Raw genomic sequence first — 16,132 nt, 5'->3', positions numbered from 1 at the left:
TTGTTCTCTTTTGGGACTGAGAGAGGCCAGACAGAAATCCATCTTCTCCAACCCATCCTAATCCAAGTCTCCCATATTGCAACCAGTATAAGTAAGCCAGGCAAGGCAGATTAGTTTATCTTTTGTTTTATGTGAATTTTCCCTGTGTTAAGAGGGAGGTTTATTCCTGTTTTCTGTAACTTTAAGGTTTTGCCCAGAGGGGGATCCTCTGTGTTTTGAATCTGAATACCCTGTAAAGTATTTTCCATCCTGATTTTACAGAGGTTATTCTTTTACCTTTACTTGAATTAAAATTCTTCTTTTAAGAACCTGATTGATTTTTCATTGTTCTTAAAATCCAAGGGTTTGGTTCTGTGTTCACCTGTACAAATTGGTGAGGATTCTTATCAAGCCTTCCCCAGAAAAGGGGGTGTAGGGCTTGGGGGGATATTTTGGGGGAAGACGTCTCCAAGTGGTCTCTTTCCCTGTTCTTTGTTTAAAACGCTTGGTGGTGGCAGCATACTGTTCAAGGACAAGGCAAAGTTTGTACCTTGGGGAAGTTTTTAACCTAAGCTGGTAAGAATAAGCTTAGGGGGTCTTTCATGTGGGTCCCCACATCTGTACCCTAGAGTTCAGAGTGGGGAAGGAACCCTGATAGATGCTTACACAATCTCCCTATAGTTTCACTCAGTTGATTAACTCTAACTGGTTTCTCACTAAGCCTCCCATTAATATTAACAATATTCAAAGACCTCAGATAAAATGCTTCACATGTCCCGTGACTGGGCCAGTAATAGTTACTTAATTAGCCACAGCTACTTCAGCTTCCAACCTCTTATTTAATTATCAACATAAGACATTAATTTAAACAACTAGCCAACAATTTTGTTAAAGAGAAATATTTTAACATAATAATAATAGTGAGAAAAACACACTACTGTCCTTACTTAGCATTTAGATAATTGTTTATGATCACATTTAAACAGGAGTACAGTGTTAAAGACATATTAATCACTACTTGTAGTTGCAAATACAGGCCTGATCCGATGCCCCTTTCCATTGACTTCATAGGCACCGGTACAGGTCAAATTTTCTAAATGCTTTTACATTTTGGGCATGCACCCTTTCTTGCTCTATGTTTATGCATCCCTTGGCACATTTTTGGGAAATGCTATCGTTCCTGTTCCATGAGTGAAAGAACACTGAAGGCAAAAGATTTTGGAAATGAACCATTGGCTAGGCTAGTGGTTAGGGTGTAGGGGTTTGGTTTTGTGGAACACTGGTCCACCTTATGTGGGGAGAGGGGGCTTTATAGTTTGGATGGCCTCCACCTCTGTAGAAAGGGGACCAATCTCATCAGGGACAAGCTGGCTAGAGTAGTCTGTAGGGGGTTCAACTAATAGCAAAAGGGGAGAGGAAAAATGGGAAAATATGAGAACTCAGCACAAATTCGAGATATTGAGAACAAAATTAATCAAGGAACTGAAAGACATGAAGAGAAGAAATTCTTGAATTGCCAATACATCAATGCTAGGAGATTGAGTAACAAACAAGAGGAGCTGGACTCACTCAGTTATGACCAAAAATTCAATCTCGTTGGTATTACTGAAACCTGGTGCGATGATTCACATAACTGGAATGTTAAAATAAATGGTTATAACTAGGGCTGTCAAGTGATTAAAAAAAAATCACAATTAATTGAGCAATTAAAACAATTAATCGCACTGTTAAACAATAATAGAATACCAGTTATTTCAATATTTTTGGATGTTTTCCACATTTTCAAATATACTGATTTCAATTATAACACAAAAAGAAAAGGAGCACTTGTGGCACCTTAGAGACTAACTAGTAACTAGAGTACTACAAGTCCTCCTTTTCTTTTTGCGAATACAGACTAACACGGCTGGTACTCTGAAACCTATAATTATAACACAGAATACAAAGTGTACAGTGCTCACTTTATATTTATTTTGATTACACATATTTGCACTGTAAAAAACAAAAGAAATAGTATTTTTCAATTGACCTCATACAAGTACTGTAGTGCAATCTCTTTATCATGAAAGTTGAACTGACAAACGTAGAATTATGTACAAAAATAACTGCATTCAAAAATAACACTATGTAAAACGTTATAGCCTACAGCCCCACTCAGTCCTATTTCTTGTTCAACTAATCGCTCAGACAAACAAGTTTGTTTACAATTGCAGGAGACAATACTGCCCGCTTCTTGTTCACAATGTCACCTGAAAGTGAGAACAGGTGTTCGCATGGCACTGTTATAGCTGGCATCACAAGATATTTACATGCCAGATGTGCTAAAGATTCATATGTCCCTTCATGCTTCAACCACCATTCTGGAGGACATGCGTCCATGCTGATGACGGGTTCTGCTTAATAATAATCCAAAGCAGTGTAGACCAATGCATGTTTATTTTCATCATCTGGGTGAGATGCCATCAGCAGAAGTTTCCGCCTTGTAGTGTTGCTCTTTTAAGACTTCTGAAAGCACGCTCCACACCTCATCACTCTCAGATTTTGGAAAGCACTTCAGATTCTTAAACCTTGGGTCGAGTGCTGTAGCTATCTTTAGAAATCTCACATTGGTACCTTCTTTGCGTTTCGTCAAATCTGCAGTGAAAGTTTTCTTAAAATGAACAACATGTGCTGAATTATCATCTGAGACTACTATAACATGAAATATATGGCAGATTGTGGGTAAAACAGAGCAGGGGACATACAATTCTCCCCCAAGGAGTTCAGTCACAAATTTTATTAACGCATTATTTTTTTTAATGAGCGTCATCAGCATGGAAGCATGTCCTCTGGAATAGTGGCTTAAGCATGATGGGGCATATGAATGTTTAGCATATCTGGCACGTAGATACCTTGCAATGCTGGCTACAAAAGTCCCAGGCGAATGCCTGTTCTCACTTTCAGATGACATTGTAAATAAAAAGCTGGCAGCATTGTCTCCTGTAAATGTAAACAAACTTGTTTGTCTGAGTGATTGGCTGAATGAGAAGTAAGACTGAGTGGACTTGTAGGCGCTGAAGTTTTGCATTGTTTTGTTTCTCAGTGCAGTTATGTAACTAAAAAAAAAAATCTATATTTGTAAGTTGCACTTTCATGATAAAGAGATTGCACTACAGTACTTGTATGGGCTGAACTGAAAAATAATGTTTCTTTTGTTTATCATTTTTACAGAGCAAATATTTCTAATAAAAATAATATAAAGTGAGCACTGTACACTTCGTGTTCTGTGTTGTAATTGAAATCAATATATTTGAATATGTAGAAAAACATCCAAAATATTTAATAAATTTCAGTTGGTATTCTATTTTTTAACAGTGCGATTAAAATTGCAATTAATCACGATTAATTTTTTCAGTTAATTGCATGAGTTAGCTGCAATTAATTGACAGCCCTAGTTATAACCTGTCTGAGGAAGTATCCGGTGGTCAAAAGGAGAGGAGGCATGTCAATGATGGCATTACCTGTTTCCAAGTCAACGATAACTCAGAAGAAAATTGTCTTGAATACTTATGGCTCAATGTCCTATGAGATAAAGTACAAGCTGGGGCATTAGTTAGTGTCTGCTACAGACCACCAAATCACACTAGGTAACAGGATAACCAGCTCCTTATGTTCCTCTCTGTAATGTTCAGGCAAAAAAAGCTGTGTGATCATGGGAGACTTCAATGTGAGTGACATATGCTGGAGGTCTCATGCTACCAGTACTAAAACATCCTTGGAATTTCTAAACATTATTCATGACAATTTCCTAACTCAAAAAAGGTTGCATCCAATATGAGGGAATCCTCTATTAGACCTCATCTTGACAGATAAAGAGGAAATTATCACAAAATTAAAAATATTAGGTTAGGTACAAGTGAACATGAATTGATCACATTTCTAATGTGCAAACAGAATAAAGTCCAGACCAGGTAATAATGCTGACATAAGACTTAAGACTTTTGTAAGGCATTTGACTTGGTACCACATGACATTTTGATTAAAAAAAGATATAAAATTAACACTCACACATTAAATGAATTAAAAACTGGCTAAGTGATAGGTCCCAAAATGTAATTGTAAATGTAAAATTGTTATCGAGTGGGTGTGTTTCCAGTGAGATCTTGTGCAGATAGGTTCTTGGCCTTACACTGTTTAACAATTTTATCAGTGACCTGGAAGAAAACATAAAATCATCACTGATAAAGTTGGCAGATGACATGAAAGTTGGGGAACTTGTAAATAATGAAGAGGACAGGTTACTGATTCAGAGCGATCTGGAGTGTTTCGTAAACTGGGCACAAGCAAACAATATGGGTAAATGTATACAGCTAGCAAGAATGTAAGCCAGGGGTCAGCAACCTTTCAGAAGTGGTGTGCCAAGTCTTCATTTATTCACTCTAATTTAAGGTTTCGCGTGCCAGTAACACATTTTAACATTTTTATAAGGTCTCTTTCTATAAGTCTTTAATATATAACTAAACTATTGTTGTATGTAAAGTAAATAAGGTTTTTAAAATGTTTAAGAAGCTTCATTTAAAATTAATTTAAAATGCAGAGCCCCCGGCCAGGACCCAGGCAGTGTGAATGCCACTGAAAATCAGCTCGCGTGCCGCCTTTGGCATGCCTGCCATAGATTGCCTACCCCTGATGTAGGCCATACTTAGAGGATGGAGGGCTCTATCTTGGCAAGCAGTGATTCTGAAAAAGATTTGGGATCATGGTGGATAATCAGCTGATGATGAGCTCCCAGCATGCCGCTGTGGCCAGAAGAGCTAATACAATACTGGGATGCATAAACAGGGTAATCTTGAGAAGGAGGAGAGAGGTTATTTTGCCTCTGTATTTGTCACTGTTGTGATCACTGCAGGAATACTATGTCCCATTCTGGTATTCCCAGTTCAAGAAGGATGTTGATAAATTGGAGAGGGTTCAGAGAAGAGCCACAAGAATGATTAAAGGATTAGAAAACATGCCTTATATTGATAGACTCAAGGGGCTCAATCTATTTTAACAAAGAGAAGGTTAAGGGCTGACTTGATCACAGTCTATAAGTACCTACATGAAGAACAAATATTTAATAATAGGCTCTTCAATCCAGCAGGGAAAAGTATAACCTGATCCACTGACTGTAAGTTGAAGCTAGAGAAGTTCAGGATTGAAATAAGGGATACATTTTTACTGTGAGGATAATTAACAATTGGAACAATTAACCAAAGGTTGTGGTGGATTCTCTATCACTGACCATTTTAAAATCAAAATTGGATGTTTTTCTAAAAGCTGTTCTCTAGGACTTATTTTGGGGAAATTCTATGGTCTGTGTTATACAGGAGATCAGGCTAGATCAGCACAATGGTCGCTTCTGGCTTTGGAATTGATGAATGCAGGTCAGCATTGGAATACACTAGAATGGTAAAGCTTTTCAAACTTGTGGTAAAGTACTGCGTATTCTGTTTCCACTTTCACATAACATTTAAAAACAAAATAGAATGTGTTGCGACAACGCTGACAATCTTTCTGTCTTCAGGACCTGCATATGTAACCCATCTGCCCGTCAGAGTTGGCAGCAACAAGGGCTGGGTTAAATATCTAGGGGATTCATTCTAATAACACAATGCAAACCGGCTTGAGCCCCCACCCAGTGACCTGGGACAAATGTATACCACCCCCGCTGGGCGCCTCCAAGAGGCAATACTTCCTCTCTCGCAAGCACATAGTCTGAGTGTAGCAAAAGCCTTTTAATAACAGAGAGAAACAATGTGGCTTTATGTTGGGGAAACACCACCAACAGGATTTGTAACACAACCCATGAGCAAAAACCCACCCCAAGCAAATTGGGGCATGCTCTTTCCCTTTGGTTCTTGAGTCCAGCAACCCCAAATCACCCAAAGTCCCAAAAGTCCAATGACCCAAAAGTCTCTTTCCCTGGTCAGGGGAGCCCCAGAGTTCGAAAGTTTATCTGCAGAGCTTTACCTCCCAACCTGGGTGGAGATGGGGTGGGGGGGGAAGAGAGGTAAGGGGCACCTTACATGATCTGAAGCTGACCACCCCACAGCTCCATAGGCCTTAGCTCCACTCCGCCAGCCGCCCCACGAACTGGTTCGCTCGGCTCCGCTCGGCTCGGCTGCCCACCAGCAGCTCCTGCCGTCCCACAAACTGCTCCACCAGCCGGTCCACGAACTGCTCCGCTCCATGTCCCACAAGCAGCTCCCGCCGTCCCACGAACTGCTCCACCAGCCTGTCCACAAGGCACTCCAGCCGTCCCGCAAACTGCTCCACAATATATCTTCAGGCTCCCCCACTACTTAACACAACACTCAGTGATTTCAGCTTAGTCAGTTCAGCTCTTTGGTGAATTCAGCTTGTAGTAGGGGAGCCTCAGTGCTGGTACACCATTAGCCCAAAGTGAGCTCAGCAGCCTGTAACTAGACTCCTAATGGAATCAAAATTAGCTCTGATATTCCACAGTGGAGAGAGGAGGAAGTGCAATTAGCATGTAAGGCCCTCACCAAGGGGCCCATACCACCAAGTGTTAATACTTGTCCCCAGCCTCTCTCCATTCACAGAGTTTTGGAACCCATGACCCTTGCCTAGCGAGTGCTACTTAGTTGATGGTGAATCCCTCCATCATAAGAAAAGGCCAAGTACAGTTCCCAGCACAGTTCCCATAATCAGGGTAATAACAATTTATTCTTCCTGCCCCAATAACAGAGACACTGGGGATCCCACAGCAGCCAAAGTGACCATTTGGGCAGCTATGGCCTCATTCTAGGCGGGGTGGGTGTGCCTATGCAAATGAGATCGGCCCCTGAAGTTCTTTTCCACAACTTGCCACACCTCACCACCAGATGTCAGGGTGGAGCTCATCCTGACACTGCTTACACATACTTCTAGTGTCTGAACATACTTCATTTCAGGAGGTTTAGCTTTAAGTATTGCATTTACAAAATGACAGCTCCCATTCAGAGAAGTGCCAGCTTTGTTCAGATGTGAAAACAGTGACACATACTTAAAAAAACTGTTCTGAAAAAATATTTTTTTAAAAAGTTAAAATGGAACCTTTCTTATTTTCACTATTCTGAGCTGCAAACCCAGTAATAATAAATAAGAAAATATAATACATGCTTTGCAGTTACATAACATCTCTAATCTGCAGGTCTCAAAGTGCTTTTAGAAACATAACTTAAACACTATAATGCTTATGTGAAACCAGCATTTTATATGAATGTTGCAGATAGGTAAACTGAGGTACAGATAAGTCGCTTTGCCCAACATTACAGAAGTTGTTAGTAGCATTGAAAACAACTGAAAAATTGGTGTAAGAGGAAGAACATATGAAAGCATGGAAGAATTCATTTTTCATAAGTTTTACTGTTTTCCAATGACAACAGAAAATGGAAAATCACCATTTTTTGGTTACCTAAACCAAAATGACATGACATTTTAAGTGAAAACAAAATAAAAATTTCATTTTTTAAAAAAAGATTTCAAATTGAAATGAACATTTTTATTTAATTGTGCAAGAAAAATTATTGTGGAAACCTCAAAATTTTTTGGTCATAAAGTTCAAGAGGGAATTTTTCTCTCAAAACTGTCTGCAGGAATTCTTTTTAACCAGCTCTGATCCCAGCCCAAAACCTCCTCCTGTACCCCAAACCCTCATCCACAGCCCCACACCAGAGCCTGCACTCCCAGCTGGAGCCCTCACACCCCCCCACACCCCAATCCCCTGCCTGAGCCCTGAGCCCCCTCCTGCCCTCTGAACCCCTCTGTCCTAGCCCGGAGCACCCTCCTGCACCCCAGACCCCTCATCCCCATCCCCACCCCAGAGCCCGCACCTCCAGCCAAAGCCCTCACCCCTACACACCCTGAACTCCTCATTTCTGGCCCCACCCCAGAACCTGCACCCCCAGCTGGAGCCCTCACCCCCTCCCACCCCCCAATTTTGTGAGCATTCATGGCCCGCCATATAATTTCCATACCCAGATGTGGCCCTCAGGCCAAAAAGTTTGCCCATCCCGACCTAGGTCCATACAGATTAATTTTTTGCTGTATGTTCTGATACAGTAAATATTAAGTTATCATAGAATCATAGAATATCAGGGTTGGAAGGGACCTCAGGAGGTCATCTAGTCCAACCCCCTGCTCAAAGCAGGACCGATCCCCAATTAAATCATCCCAGCCAGGACTTTGTCAAGCCTGACCTTAAAAACCTCTAAGGAAGGAGATTCCACCACCTCCCTAGGTAATGCATTCCAGTCTTTCACCACCCTCCTAGTGAAAAAGTTTTTCTTAATATCCAACCTAAATCTCCCCCACTGCAACTTGAGACCATTACTCCTTGTTGTGTCATCTGCTACCACTGAGAACAGTCTAGAGCCATCCTCTTTGGAACCCCCTTTCAGATAGTTGAAAGCAGCTATCAAATCCCCCCTCATTCTTCTCTTCCATAGACTAAACATCCCCAGTTCCCTCAGCCTCTCCTCATAACTCATGTGTTCCAGTCCCCTAATCATTTTTGTTGCCCTCCGCTGGACTCTTTCCAATTTTTCCACATCCTTCTTGTAGTGTGGGGCCCAAAATTGGACACAGAACTCCAGATGAGGCCTCACCAGTGTCGAATAGAGTGGAACGATCACGTCCCTCGATCTGCTGGCAATGCCCCTACTTATACATCCCAAAATGCCATTGGCCTTCTTGGCAACAAGGGCACACTGTTGACTCATATCCAGCTTCTCGTCCACTGTCACCCCTAGGTCCTTTTCTGCAGAAGTGCTGCCGAGCCAGTCGGTCCCTAGTCTGTAGCAGTGCATGGGATTCTTCCATCTTAAGTGCAGGACTCTGCACTTGTCCTTGTTGAACCTCATCAGATTTCTTTTGGCCCAATCCTCCAATTTGTCTAGGTCCCTCTATATCCTATCCCTACCCTCAAGCGTATCTACCTCTCCTCCCAGTTTAATGTCATCTGCAAACTTGCTGAGGGTGCAATCCACAACATCCTCCAGATCATTTATGAAGATATTGAACAAAACCGGCCCCAGGACCTACCCTAAATTATTGGAACCAGTCTATGCAGTTTTCCTTTACATGGCAGATGTTTTCCATCAGAGGTTCCTCAAGGGGAGTAGCCAATAATAGTAGAATAGTTTTCAATGGGGCTGTTTCCAATTATTATATGTTTCCCTAACACCTACAGCATCAACCATAAGTGCTTTATTCAAGAAAGCAAATAGGCAATCCTTGAACAGACTACAGACTTTTGAGTATAATGTTTTGCTGAATATATAAAGGGATACAGAGTCTTCAAGTTAGGAAGTTCTAACCCCTTTAAGGTCTCAATGATCTGCATGCAAAGTGTCACATAACTGCACAAAAGTCTTTGCTATTTTTGGCTATTTCTATGGCAGAGTTAAAAGGTGCTGTTGGTTTTGAACCTTAATGTGTTAGGGAAGCAAAGCTCTGAAGTGCCTCATTTTGAGGGTATGTAACTCATTTTAGTCCCAAAATTACCCAAATATTACACACATTTTGTGCTCTTTCACTTATATAAATGAAAATTATCATTATCAGAAATAAAGAATCGTGAAACCAAGGTTACAGAAAAAGTCGTTTACACTAATGAAAAGAAATCCCGTAACATTTACATTTTCCTGAATAAATAATTTGTGTGTGTCATTGTGATGGGGTGTTCACGACATACCACCATGGATTGGGTTAAAGTGGCAAGAAAGGCCAATTAGCCTTAGGCTATGTCTACACTAGAGACTTTACAGCGGTGCAGCTGCATCAGTTCAGCTGTAAGCTCTCTAGAGTAGCCGCTCTAAGCTGATGGGAAAGAGCTCCCCGTCAACATAACTACTCCACCCACACTGAGCGGTGGTAGCTATGTCAGCGGGAAAAGCTCTCCCACTGACAAAGTGCTGTCCACGCCGTCGTTTATGTTGGTGTAACATATCTCTTGGGGGTGGTTTATTCATACTTTGAGCAACATAAGTTACACTCACAAAAGTGGTAGTGTAGACATTGCCTTAGGCTTCACCTGCTGGAGAACTAATGGGCAATGAGACTGACTGACAACAACGCTCTCCTGGGCAGGAACAGGGAGGGCTTCTATAAAGCTTAGAAACTGAGATTAGAGCAGGGGGCTGCAGTTACATGTCCTGGTGTAAGGGGCACAGTAGGAGCTTGAGAAAGGAAGGGTAGGAAGCAGTCCAGGGAAGGAGGAGTAATGTGTGAGAGGGATAGACCTGAACTGCTGAGTCAAGGGACCCTGGATGGGAACCCAGGGGGTAGAGGGTGGGCCTGGATCCCCCTACTAGTCGTCGTGGGAGTGGCGCAGTCAGCACAGAGGATATGGAGACTGCCTGTAACTTTGATGAAGGAAACTCTGATAATACCCCAGAAGAGGAGGATGATGGTGACTTGGCCAGAGGGCTAAGCCACAAAGGAGAGGTGCTCCGCCTCCTGAGTAGTGAGAGAGGGGATGCAGAGTGACTGCAGAGACAATGAACTGAGTGACTGCAGGACAGGGTGCACACAGTGGTGAGCTAATTCCCCAGATGAGCCGTTGCCAAGCGGTGAGCAGCATGACCCTATGACAGTCACCCCTTTTGAGCCTGTGTCCGCATTTGGGTCTTGGCAAGTTGAGAGGTATGTAGGAGTGAGTTGGAGAGAGAGGTCAGTCTGATAGAAAATGTACCTTTAAAAATTCTATTATGTACATGTGAGGAAAGACACAAATTGTTATTCACATCCGTTCATGACTATGAATTTCAAACGCTTGTTCTGTCTGAACTATCTCAATCTTTATCACACTAAACAATACTGGATTAAATAAACTGCCTATGTGTGAACCTCAAAATGCTCCCCTGGAGAAACCACAACTTTCATCCAAATATAGATTTTCTATCTTTAAATCAAGAGTGCTATGTTTTAGTTTTTAGCAGAGGTTTTCAGACAAATTCTGTCCCCAGCTACATCTGTACAATCCCAGTGAAGTTCCACATATAAAACTGAGGACAAGAATTTGCCCATACTTGGTACTAATGATGTGTTTTTTTAAATGCATGTACAATTTACATCTTGTGTTGTAATAACTATTATGAATAAGAAAGGAAGATACGTGATTTTGTGCTTGTTAACAAAATCTTCCTGCTCTGTTGTACTTTCTTCATTTTATATCTGTCAAATGAGATAAACCGGCAGCGTGAAAGCAATTTAATTTAAAAAAAAAGTGAGCCTATGGCAGTAAAGCTATCCATATACCAGTAGTAGAACTGGATTAACAAGTTACCATCATGCCTCAGTGGGTCACAGATCAGAATACCAGATTCAGGACAATCTGCTGAGAAATGGGGCAGACCCACCCCAAACTGGTGGTTATTCTTCCATAAATTATACCAAGCCATTAACAAAAGTAAACAACTGTCTCAGCACACTGGTTAACAAGAAGTCAGAAATATAGTCTCCTTAGGCATTCCAGCCCTTATTTCATCATCCAGACACTAGATATTATGATGAATGGCTATTTAAAACCAATTTAATCAAACAAAAGTTTCTTCTAATCCCAAGAGATTAGCCACACAGATAGATAGGTAGATTAGATAGCTCAGATCTTACCCAATAATCACACTACTGCTAATCCTTTAGTATCTAATATCTAAAGGTTCATTTATAAAATTTGTAAGAGAAAATAAAGAGGAGAGAGTTAAAATGGTCAAAAAAAATCAAATACATACAATCATTGTAGAGTTCTTGTATCAGATTTGAAGCAATGATGGAATAAACTGCTGGATGGTAAAGTCTCTGGTAACTTCCAAAAGATTGGCGGGTCCTCAGTCCTTTGGTTGTAGTGTTCCTTTTAGTGCAAGTCCAAAGTCCAGAGATCAGAGCAGGAAAGAGGCAAAATGGACATGCTTCCATGATCTTTTATACTTTCTCCTATGTGAAGGGAATGCTGTCAGGCTTAGTTTGTGGAAAATTACAGTTACAATGGAGTCTGGGACCACACAAGCAATTCACATGCCCTTGTATGCTTTGATGACTCATAGCAGGAGCTATTACCTATCTTCTGGCTAAGGTGTTCAAAGGAAGGCTCACCAGAAGTAGATGAGCTTCTTCCATGGTCCACTGTAGGAGCTAAGTATTCTTTGATGGGCCATTAATTTGAATACTTAATTCACAATGTGCTGGCCAGATTGGATGTACATTATCTTGTGGGTGTTACCCCAGGAGCAAACATATTTGAAATACTGGTACATAGTCAATATTCATAACTTTAGATACAAAGATGATATATGCATACAAACAGGATAATCATACTCAGGAAATCATAACTTTTCCATTGACACCTTACATGATGTACTTTGTACAAGATTTGTTGCAATTATCTAACAGTGGCAATATTAATGATATAAATGGTCATGTTTCAATCAAACAGCATCACACATGTTCACATAAAATCACACAGAGTGTAAAGAGAAGCCTCATCCCGTCCAGATAAAGTAATACTAATATAGCCCTATGTCAAGGTTCCTTCCCCACTCTGAACTCTAGGGTACAGATGTGGGGACCTCCATGAAAACCTCCTAAGCTTATTTTTACCAGCTTAGGTTAAAACTTCCTCAAGGTACAAACTATTTTCCTTTTTCCCTTGGACTTTATTGCTGCCACCACCAAGCATCTAACAGATATATAACCGGGAAAGAGCCCACTTGGAAACGTCTTTCCCCCCAAAATCCTCCCCAAACCCTACACCCCCTTTCTTGGGGAAGGCTTGATAAAAATCCTCACCAATTTGCATAGGTGAACACAGACCCAAACCCTTGGATCTTAAGAACAATGAAAAAGCAATCAGGTTCTTAAAAGAAGAATTTTAATAGAAGAAAAAGTAAAAGAATCATTTCTGTAAAATCAGGATGGTAAATACCTTACAGGGTAATCAGATTCAAAACATAGAGAATCCCTCTAGGCAAAACCTTAAGTTACAAAAAGACACAAAAACAGGAATCTACATTCCATTCAGCACAGCTTATTTTCTCAGCCATTTAAAGAAAACAGATCTAACGCATATCTAGCTAGATTACTTACTAAATTCTAAGACTCCATTCCTGTTCTGTTCCCAGCAAAAGCATCACACAGACAGAGAGAGACTTTGTTTCTCCCTCCCTCCAGCTTTTGAAAGTATCTTGTCTCCTGATTGGTCATTTTGGTCAGGTGCCAGCGAGGTTATCCTAGCTTCTTAACCCTTTACAGGTGAAAGGGTTTTTCCTCCAGCCAGGAGGGATTTTAAAGGTGTTTACCCTTCCCTTTATATTTATGACACCCTAGAAAATTTCTACCATTTCTCAGCTTTGTTCCTAAGGTTCATTCCCCAAAATCAATGACCTCAGCTATCAGTGCATGTTAATGAACAGCACTACAGAACCAACATTTGTTTTAAAGTTTGTAAAGTGCCCATCATGCTTCAGAACTTCATTCATCCACTCTTTCCCCTTCCTATCCTTCTCTCTTGCTGTTATCCTCTTCTCCCTTTATTCACTTGCCTTCACACCATTCCTCTTTCCCACTTCACACATCTCCCCGCTGCAAACCAAACAGAAAATAAACAGCAACAAAATGTTTGTACTATAAATAAAATAAAGATATGAACAACTGAATAGAGAGGAACTATGAAATCAGTGGGGATCCATGCACGGCCTCACCCACAAGCAATAAGTTCCAGTTGCCTTGTAACAAATGGGAGGTTGAGATCCAGGACAGAGAAAATGCAGGCAGGATGGAGTTAAATGCATCCATTGGTTATTCTCCTCATGCATCTGGTTATCAACCATTTCAAAATGAACAAATAGGCCCCCAATTGTGGCTCAAATACTTTTCAAAAGAACAGTACAGTGCAACGGCAGAAATCCACAGACGTTTTTATTGGTTTCCAAGACAGCCTGGAAATAGAAAACACTACACGGAAGGTGAGAATGCACAGTAATTAGGGTTTTAAAGCATAAACTATAGGTGAGAGTTCAGATCAAGTACGCCACACATGGCTCTTATTCACAAAGGTATTCCCAATTTGAAGAGTATCTGATAAGCTGTGACTATTTAAATGAGAACCATTCATGAAACTGTGTTGTGATGTATGCTTGCAATATAGACAGATATCCAGCAACTCTCAGTGTGTAGGACTGGAAGAGCAACTGTAGTACATAGCTATATCTACCACATTTCTTCCTTCACTTAAGTGCACTTTCACAAACCTTTAGCATATTAATTAACGGGATATGCATGTCACATTCTGGAGTGCAATTCAGACTAGTCAGGGGTTATCACCACTTGACCTGCATCCTTATATGCCTCAACACTTTGCTGTTGTACCTTGTAACCTGGGTCACTCATAACCAGCCTACCAGCATGCAGGTCACATCCTAGGTATCTGTGTATAGCTGCAGCCCTGGTTCCAGCAGCTCTGACCCCAGCAGCCTGCCAGCAACAGTCTGGCTTCCACCGGCCTTAGTTACTTCTTGCTGGGTGAGCCCAACACACTCCCAGTCCTGAATTTTCCCCCAAAATGTGTGTTCTGCACTGTCTTGCCCTTACTAAACTGTTCAGTTTAAATAGAGCACTGCATTGGTTTAGATTAAAAAAATAAAACAAGTTTATTAACAAAAGAAGATAGGGTTTTAAGTGAATTCAAGTACCAAGTATTAAAGTCAGACATGGTTATAAGAGAAATAAAGATAAGACACTTGCTAGTAATTAAAACTTAGCAAACCAGACTTGTTTCAAGGTAAAATTCTTACCACACGTTCCCAGCAACAGGCCTGGCCAAATTCTCAGGTCAGAATCCCCCCCACCCACCACCAAATAGTTAAAGGGCTGGTTCTTCTTTCTTTTTAAGTGGAAGAGAAATAATTCAGAGTGTTTTTGGGCCTCACTTTTATAGTCCAGTCATCCTGCGAAGTGGATTTTTCTGAGGATTACCTCTCAAAGGAAAGTTTATTTAAACCATAAAGAAGGCAACATGGAGTCTGGTGGTGAAGGAGGCTCCATGCTCTTTCTTCTCACCTGTATTTGCTGAAATGCAGATTTGCCTTGTCGCCTGCCATTTCCCCCCTCTTGCTGTCTCAAGGACCCTGTTTACTACTTATATGTAAATTGTGTTGCACACACTTTCCTTTGTTTAGGATAGACCTGTTTAACAACTTTTTTCTAGTCAGCGGTGTGTGGGTTTGAACATGTGCGAACAACATAATTCATAACTTTACATATAAAGTTGCTACATATATTTCACCATGATATTACTGAACAGGGAGGTATTAGTTTTCAAGTGACACCCCACAAGGCATATTTTGTGCAAAGATTTTTACAGTAGCGTGCAGGCTGTGAATACAGGGGTGCTTTCAGACACAATGCATGAAAGGAAAGCTAAACCATGAGAGGAACATTTGGATTGCCCTACGTCACCTATTTACAACTTTCATCTTTCTTATAACAGCAAATGCATACAGAGAGTGCAATAGCTCCACTTACCATGAATCAAGGAGCTAAAGAATTGTCAGTCCAGGCCAAGGAACCCTTCCTAATTCCTCTATTTTTGTCTCATAGGTACATGCAGCCCATGCTTAGTGCTTCAGCTCTTCTACAATACTGTTTTTCCCCTCTTTCTGCCCTGCAGAAGTGAGCAGGAGTCCAAAGGGAATTTGAGAAGAGAGAATAAGGCAAAGGGGAAAATAGCACGCGAGTGAGCTGTGAAAGCTAGCTCCATTTCCTCAGTATGCAGTTTGGAGAAGAGTGCATCTCAGGCTGCTGGTCCCTGTCTGCCACACTTAGACCCTGTTCTTTCCAGCACCAGCTTTTGGCTGCCAGTTTGCATATGTCTCAGCTTCTCTCCTTCAGATGGCTCTCCCTGCAGCCCCATCAGCAGTAGTTTCCTTCTAAACTGTGGACGAATGGGCCTACAGGAATTACTTCTGCCAGGTCAGCAGTCATGTTATGACATGTTGAGTTTGATTTGTCCCTTGTCCCCATGGTTCTCTCCTGAAATAGGGATCTGCACCCGCTGCAGGCTTTTCTCACTCTGTGCTTCATTGAGGGCATTATCAGTTTCTGCAGACTACCAGTGACTTGCCATCACTTCATT

Source organism: Chelonia mydas, chromosome 2, assembly GCF_015237465.2.
Source record: "Chelonia mydas isolate rCheMyd1 chromosome 2, rCheMyd1.pri.v2, whole genome shotgun sequence".
NCBI lineage: Eukaryota > Metazoa > Chordata > Testudines > Cheloniidae > Chelonia > Chelonia mydas.
The sequence above is the reverse complement of the archived record's forward strand: the minus strand, read 5'-3'. Positions refer to the sequence as shown.